The sequence below is a fragment of the Sinohyriopsis cumingii genome, chromosome 14 (assembly GCF_028554795.1).
Source record: "Sinohyriopsis cumingii isolate HCF-2022 chromosome 14, ASM2855479v2, whole genome shotgun sequence".
Classification (NCBI taxonomy): Eukaryota; Metazoa; Mollusca; class Bivalvia; order Unionida; family Unionidae; genus Sinohyriopsis; species Sinohyriopsis cumingii.
Window position 1 is genome coordinate 111,651,501 of NC_142974.1, and position 7,737 is coordinate 111,659,237.

A 7,737-nucleotide genomic window follows, 5' to 3' on the forward strand; every position below is an offset into this window, starting at 1 on the left:
TTGATATATCCAAGATACGGTGAAAAAAACGGACGTTATTTATGTTTTGTTTTTATTTCCTGTCTATGTTGAATTACTGAATTGCTAAATGTTTTATTTATGCCTTTAACAGTTTAGAACTCAGTATTCTTATAATTGTTCAAAATTATTGATTACCAACAAAAGCTATTTGCAATTTGGCTGTATTTTTTATTGGTTTTTGTTTCTGTTTTTTGCAAGGCAGATCTGATACACGTGTTGAAAAGCCACTCTTTAATTTTAGAATTACCCACATTGGAGTTATTCATTCTTGAAATATAAATTTTGACCTTAAAGAAATGCTTAGTTTTCCTTAACAAAAAGACAAGAACATTGAAAATAAAATGTAGGGTATTATAACTTTCCTGCAAATCTTGATGGCCGCTCAGAGGTAAGCGAAAACTCATACTTCCAAATAAAGTAATATAATAAAAATATTGCAAAATATAAACTTGAGTAAGAAGGTTTCTAAATGATTGGTAAAACAAAAAGCCGGTTTCACAAACAGAATTTTTTTTCACGCAAACACTTCAACATCATGGTTTTTCTCAATGTTGATGCTGACAACCAAAACGGACGAGGTACAGGGAAGTTAGGTAATGGTCTCTAACCATCGCCCGTCACATTTCCCTCACCTGTTTCATTTGTAATTGTGGGTGTTGGGACTGCTATTCTGGATATTAGTGACTATTACACCACTACTCTTTTCTTCGTCCGTTTGGCGTTGTGTATATGCGTGTGTGTTTATGCGTTTGCGTGTGTGTTGAATGGTAAATAAGTGTGTTAATAGCCACTATTTATCCCCTACTTTCCTTCATCTATTTTATTTGCAAACGCAAACGTTGGATGGTAAAATCACAAATTTGTTTAAGTGACAATCACAATACTACACCTTTCGTTTGCTACGTGTGTACAGGATGGTAAATGTGATTGCTGGATCGTAATTATACGTCTTATTGATGATTATAAAACCACCCCTTCCTTTATTTGTTTCGCTGATTGATCTACAAAAGGTTTGGTCAGTAAAGATGTTTGTTGGTCAGTAAAGGTCGATGGTGGTAAATTTTCTCGTCAGTGATGCCATTTTCAGCACGTAATCGGCCATATATGTAAGCCAGTTTGTGTGGTGAATGAAGAATCCGGAAAAGTTCCAGAAAGAGCAAGTAACCCAGCGGCAAGCTACTAACCAGCTTTCTCGCATACACAGGATATATATTCCTATTATCCCTAACAGCTCTCAGGGTTTGTCCATGTTAAATTCCCATTGTCCCTATTCGTGCACACGACCTTTTTGACTGGGATTTATATTGTCCCTAAACATCCCCCCATTAACTACTTTCAAGGCTGACAATGATGCTCTCTAATAAATTATAGCGAGAGTCTGAAATGTGAAAATCCAACTCTAAAATATAATATTAAGACAACGGAGAGCCAGGTGGACAAACTTGAAACACATTCTAGCTGAAATAATTTGTTTTTCTATGGAACTCAGGGCCTCGCGAACAAAAGTTGGGACATATTCTAGGCCAAGGGTAGGTCCTTTATCCAGGACAAACTTAATTTGTCGCAAGCGGAGGATGTTACCACAGGGCTTGTTTACAGATTGCCGTCCAGAGACAACAAGCGTGACCATTCTATAATTAGCAAGCTTAATAGATATAAGGACACAATGAACGTGCTGCAAAAAGCCCGTAAATAATTTGGGAGAGGTAGGACTCACAGGCTTGTCAGTGTACTTTACACAGAGCTGCGTTCTACCGGGAAGGCATTCATTCCATATTTAAATGAAGTTCAAGTAAACTGTTTTTCATTTCTAAAATATGACAGCTAGTGATTGATGACACGAAATATATTTGTGACGAGTATAATAGTGACCTGTTTTGATGTTGATAAACAACGTGCATGTGGCTTTGCACCTGGCAGGAGCAAGTACGAGGTCGGCGGCATGTTTATGGTGTCAGAGGTAGACCAGTTCACTCACGAAACATAGACATAACGTTCCCATTTGACGATGGGACCAGGAGCAGGGTAATGGACTGTAAGATGGAAGAAAATTCATCAGAAATCGGTTGAGGTCCATTTAAGACGGACAAGGGACTCTGTGATGCACCAAAACACATTACACATTGATACTTTACCATGAAAACAGTGAAGGTCTTTACATATAAGCGGTCATGTAGTTTTCATCATATTTATTCTGAACTGGACTCTATGAATCATAGTAGAGTAGTACTTTCATAGCTCCTTAAATGGATATACATATTTATATAGTTCAAGAATAAAGAGTTATATTAGGGTTAAAAACAAAGATGGTGTCTCTATTTTTTGATAAAGAAAATTACTGAAATCAGGTGGTTCGAGATGAATATTTACTAAAATCGACAATTCTGTGATTTTATATTTTGAGTGCAAGGTTTTTAATATTGCTAAAAATATAATACTATGTTGTTTATATATTTCTCCAGAAGGATTTACTGTACATGACACAAGTGAATAGAAGAGAAGGCATTGTGTTTTACAAATCATATCTAGCGAGGATTAAGATCACTTTCTCCAGATGCTATGCTGCTTTTCGTTTCATTTCAATGCATGATTTAAAGATTTGTTAGTCTATATACAGGATGATAACTTAGAATTTGAGTGTGGTACTGTCCTGTATGAAAGCGATTTTTTTTATACCTAGAAAATGAAATGAGTGTGAGAGAGAAAGAACAATTTCGGCAAATCATTTGTACAGATGTGTTGCACATTTGGAGTACACGCTTTTAATAGAAGGTTGCTAAGTGGCTTTGATGGCAATTAAACACGAATGACTGACGAAGGTGCAAGCATTGTAGACTGCATCGTTCCTTCATCAGGTCATTACCATTTGACAACATACTTCCATGTTGAAGTACGATAGTGTACATTTCCCATTAAAATGCACCCAACATTTTCCTTATAATATTTCAGAGGACAATACAAACAATGTTTATAAAAAGCATTGTTGTTTTGGATTTAAAACAATGTTTCAGCGCAAGATAGGCTATACATGGCGCGCATTATAACCGGTGGAGGTATAACCCGGGTAAACTTGGTAAGAAGTACCGAATGACAGGAGGTTACCATCAAGCTTTCTCAGATACGATCGTTAGCTGGGCCTGAGATTCGAACCCACTCAGTGTTGAGATGGCAGTGATCGGTCAAGGCGACCAATGTAGGCCACTGGGTCTCCCGGGAGCTTTATATGGAAGATATTTTTTCTGAACAGTTAATATATATTCTAAAAGATGTGTTTAAGGATATGTATTTATCAGATGCTAGTGAGAGGTTTCTAACAGTGTATTCAGATTTATGTACATTGATTAACGAAAATATTGAATAGTCTGTAAGTGTGTTAAACAATTCGTTTTATACGACTGCATATGTTTCAAAGTTCAACACAGATGCTTCTATAAAAAAAATAATCTCAACCTGTTTGGAAGGATTCTGAGTGTGAACATAGCAAAGATGACAAAAATTAGCGTGACTCAGTTTTAAAGTAATTAAATATCCAGTGACTGTTGAGCTGTATAAGCGAGCAAAACATAAATTCAAATATAATTGCAAAGTAAAGAAAGTATCAAGATAACCAAAGTAACTTTCTTGTTTCTGTGATAGATAATTTAAAAAACGTTTTGGAAAATACTTAGATCCTGTGATAACATAGCTTATTTTAGCAAGTCTTACATCTGGCTCAGAGTGGTATAATTATTTAGAGAACTCGTGACATCCAGAAAAGTCATTTATAATAGTCATAAAAGGTCCCTGTGATGCATAAACATCATGCAGATTGTGATGTACTAAATGAACGTAAAGATGAAGAGGAAGCTGTACACAGTGTACTTAGACTCATATCTGAAAATGCTCGCGGTCAAGATAGGATAAGGATTGTCTATTTCAAGTGTACTATGATGCTTGACACACCATTGATAGAAGCAGTTTTTATAAACTTTTTAATATTGATATGTTTTCTAGATCGTGGGGAAAAGGTATTATATGACCACTAAACAAGAAAGGCTCTTTAGATGATCCTAATAATTTCGTCTGTATATCATTTATTAATGTTTTTGTAGTCGAACGTTTATACGAATGGACTGAAATTAATTGCGCTACTTACGAAGAACAAATTTGGTTTAGGTTGGGATAATCGTCTACTGATAACATTTTTGCCATACTGCCAGTCGTAAATATCAAAATGGGACAAGGTTTATTGTTTGGATTGTATATGTATTTTTTAAAGCGTTGACAAAACCGAATACTTTACATTTTGGAAATGTCTTGCCTCCAATGGAATCAAATAAAATTGGTATCTATGGTAAATGCAATGTACTCTAACTTGTGGCCATGTGTCAAGTCCCCTGATTGTTGTTGTTGTTGCTGGGTTTAACGCCATTTTTCAGCACACGATAGGCTATGCATGGCGGCCAGTATTAATGGTGGAGGAATGCATTGTCTCATCATAATCCGCCAGCATATGATGAGACAATGCAGATTGATTTACTAGACCTAATATTGGCCTTATAAATGCTACCAGATTCTGAACTTTGCTTATATGTCGAGGGATCTGTGCCTCATGCTAGAAATATTGATAAGAAATCGTCTGGCAGCATGTCTTGATATGCAGATCATGTATGACCGTATTCAAGTTATTGAAGCTCGTTAACCATTCATTTTAGTTCCTGTAGGTATAGTCTTCTAATTTTATGGAAATTGAAAAACAGAACTAGCTAAAATAAATGTAATAATTTATGAAATACGCAACATATAAGCACGTAAATATTACATGCCAGCCACTAATTATTGCGCCAATGATAAGAATGTGGTCGATAAATCACTTCGCGCGCAATAACATTTGCATCTCTTTGTTTCCTTTCATCATTCTGATCTATCCTATGGGGATATCTTGGGACTGAGTGCATTTCTTAAAGTTTCACAGAAATGTATAATATATGGTTCATTATCAATGTCAATATCTATTTTGTATAAAATAAATGTACCAAAATCTTATTTGTATAAGGAAGAAGTCAGCATAATTCACAACAAGATTTCATGCGGGAAACAAATTTCATGCTGCATATTTACTTTTCTTTTCAATCAGGTGTCCACAACATGATTTTTGTACAATAATTTATTTTGAAATTTAGTGGTAAAGGCGCTCTAAGTATGGTTCTTTCGAATTACATTGGCAGTTAGAGAAGGAAGGAAAACTGAATTTGTGACGCAATATGACCAATTATACCACAATTGGTGTATACGGAGAAACCGGCACACTATTTACAATTGAAACGCATTTGTGACCCCTCTTTTGCAATGTATCCTCGTGGTCTTTGGGGATAAGAATGAGTAATAAGGAGTGGTATAGTGTTGTGATTATAAGATCTTAAACTAAGTAACATACAGAAGAAAAACCAGCAAGTTTAGTACAATCAACAAATACTTTAATTCATTTTGTAATAAATTGCACATTTATGAGAAACTGGTAGTATTGTTAATTAAATCCCAAATACGTCCAAACTATAAACCTAAAGTAAAAAATATAATGTTCTGAATGAATGTCAATCTCGATTGTTGTTGTTGTGGGGTTTAACACCATTTTCAGCACAAGATAGGCTATACATGGCGGCCAGTATTAATGGTGAAGGAAGAAGCCGGGATAAACCCCGGTAAAAACCACCCACCCACAAGAAGATACTGGCAAGCTTTCTCCCATACCCACGTTGACTGAATCCGAGACTTGAAACTACGCAGGCAGAGGTGAGATGGCAGTTATGCGTAACGGAGAGCGCTTTAGACCATTCGGCCACTCGGGGCCCCCAGTCTCGAGTGTGTTGATGTACAGAAGAAACTTGACGCATCACAATGAAATATTTCAGAATGTTCTTGAATCAATTCGCATTAATTCCCGAATAGAGTTAATCCCGTCAATGAACACTTTAGTAATTCCAAACAAAGATTTAAAAACTCATTTTCCGCCTACTTAGATCTGAACAAATCTAAAAGTGCTTACGCTAGACAGATATTAAAATAGGACTAAATACTTTGTTTACAACGTAAACTTTATAGAGAAACTTAAGACACAAAACGTTGACCAGAATGTGGGTCATTTTCCAATCAAATTCGTAAACAATCGGAATTGTAGAACCTTCTACGGTCAAAATGTCATGTAATTATGTTTAGAAATATTACCTTAAAGTGCAACTCACAATCATGGACAAACGTTGGCTATATAAATATGTTGTGTACACGTGACCATTAGCTTAAATTACAATTAACAATCATTTTAGACAGTTAAGCACACAGTATACATAGCACATATACATACCTGATTTCTTGTATGAACGGGTCATTGTATTCTAATCATAAGTTAGTTAGGTGTGTTTTAATTGCAAATGTTATCTCACGGTTTTAAGCAAATCTGATTCCACGTGCAATTGGATGTTTGAATGATCGTTGTTGCAGAAAGATGTTTCATTATCTGTTAAATATTCGAATCATCAAGGTTAAATGTAAGAAACTATATGTGAGCGTCGTAAAAGAATGGTGGATGAAAAGAAAAATGTTAGAGAAAGGTTGACAGTTTATGTTATAAATTAAGTAACTGTTTTATCATTGTCAGATCCTTTTGCTGAATAAAAGACACTAGATTATCTATCTATCTATCTATCTATCTATCTATCTATCTATCTATCTATCTGTCTGTATGTCTGTCTGTCTCTATGTCTATCTATTTATCTATATATCTATCTAGCTATCTATCTGGTTTTATGCTGGCTGCTCCGAAACATAATATTCTTTCTCTGGAGAAACACTTTAATTAAAAAAGACTTAGTTCCCGACTTAATTCCACATTTAAACAGGAGCCAATACATATTTGCAGTATATAAAGAGCGTCGGAGCAAAGCAATGTCCTGTATTACTTTTTTAAAATATCGCTTTTTCTGATAAAATACAATAACTTAACATTGGTTTAAACTTTCTGGAAGCTGTTTAAGAATCCACCCCACCCACCCCCATAAAAAAAATTATTTGAACTTATTAATGAATTGCGCTTTTTATCAACATATTGTAATCTGTCGAGATAGCTTCCAGATGTAGAATCAATTCATATCTCGTTCAGGCCGATCTTGGTGTTATCAGTGCCGATAGCGACACATGAGTTGTAATATAACGGGTGCAATAAAGAAAATCACTTGAACTGGGTATCTCGTTCACTATGAAACGCATCAAGATTCTTTTGGTAGTTTGAGAATGAAGGCGTCTGGATTGACATCATATGTTTTTTTTGGAAGCCTAGAAACATTCAAGTTGCGCTATCGTGGACCGATTAGAGTGAGATTCAGCAATGACGTGATTGAAACATCGTCATCTGCTTTGCTTTTATTTGGTAATTTTCGTACAGTACAGTTGTCGAATATATATTTTATGGCATACTGTTCAAATTCACTTCTTTCTTTCACAGATCTAGAGGTAATATGATAGGACATTGCCAGTCGAGAAGCCGCACTTTGGGACTAAATCACAGTGCCAATTTTTAATTTTGGTCTTAAAGTATTTTATATCTAGTCACGTGCTTTTTTATCTACTCTTATTGAAAATTTGTCAAGGAAAATCTAACAGGTGCAGAATGGTAAGAAAACTGCAAATTTATAGGTTTCATGCAGCAAATTCAATAAATAGTATGATATTATATAAGTCATT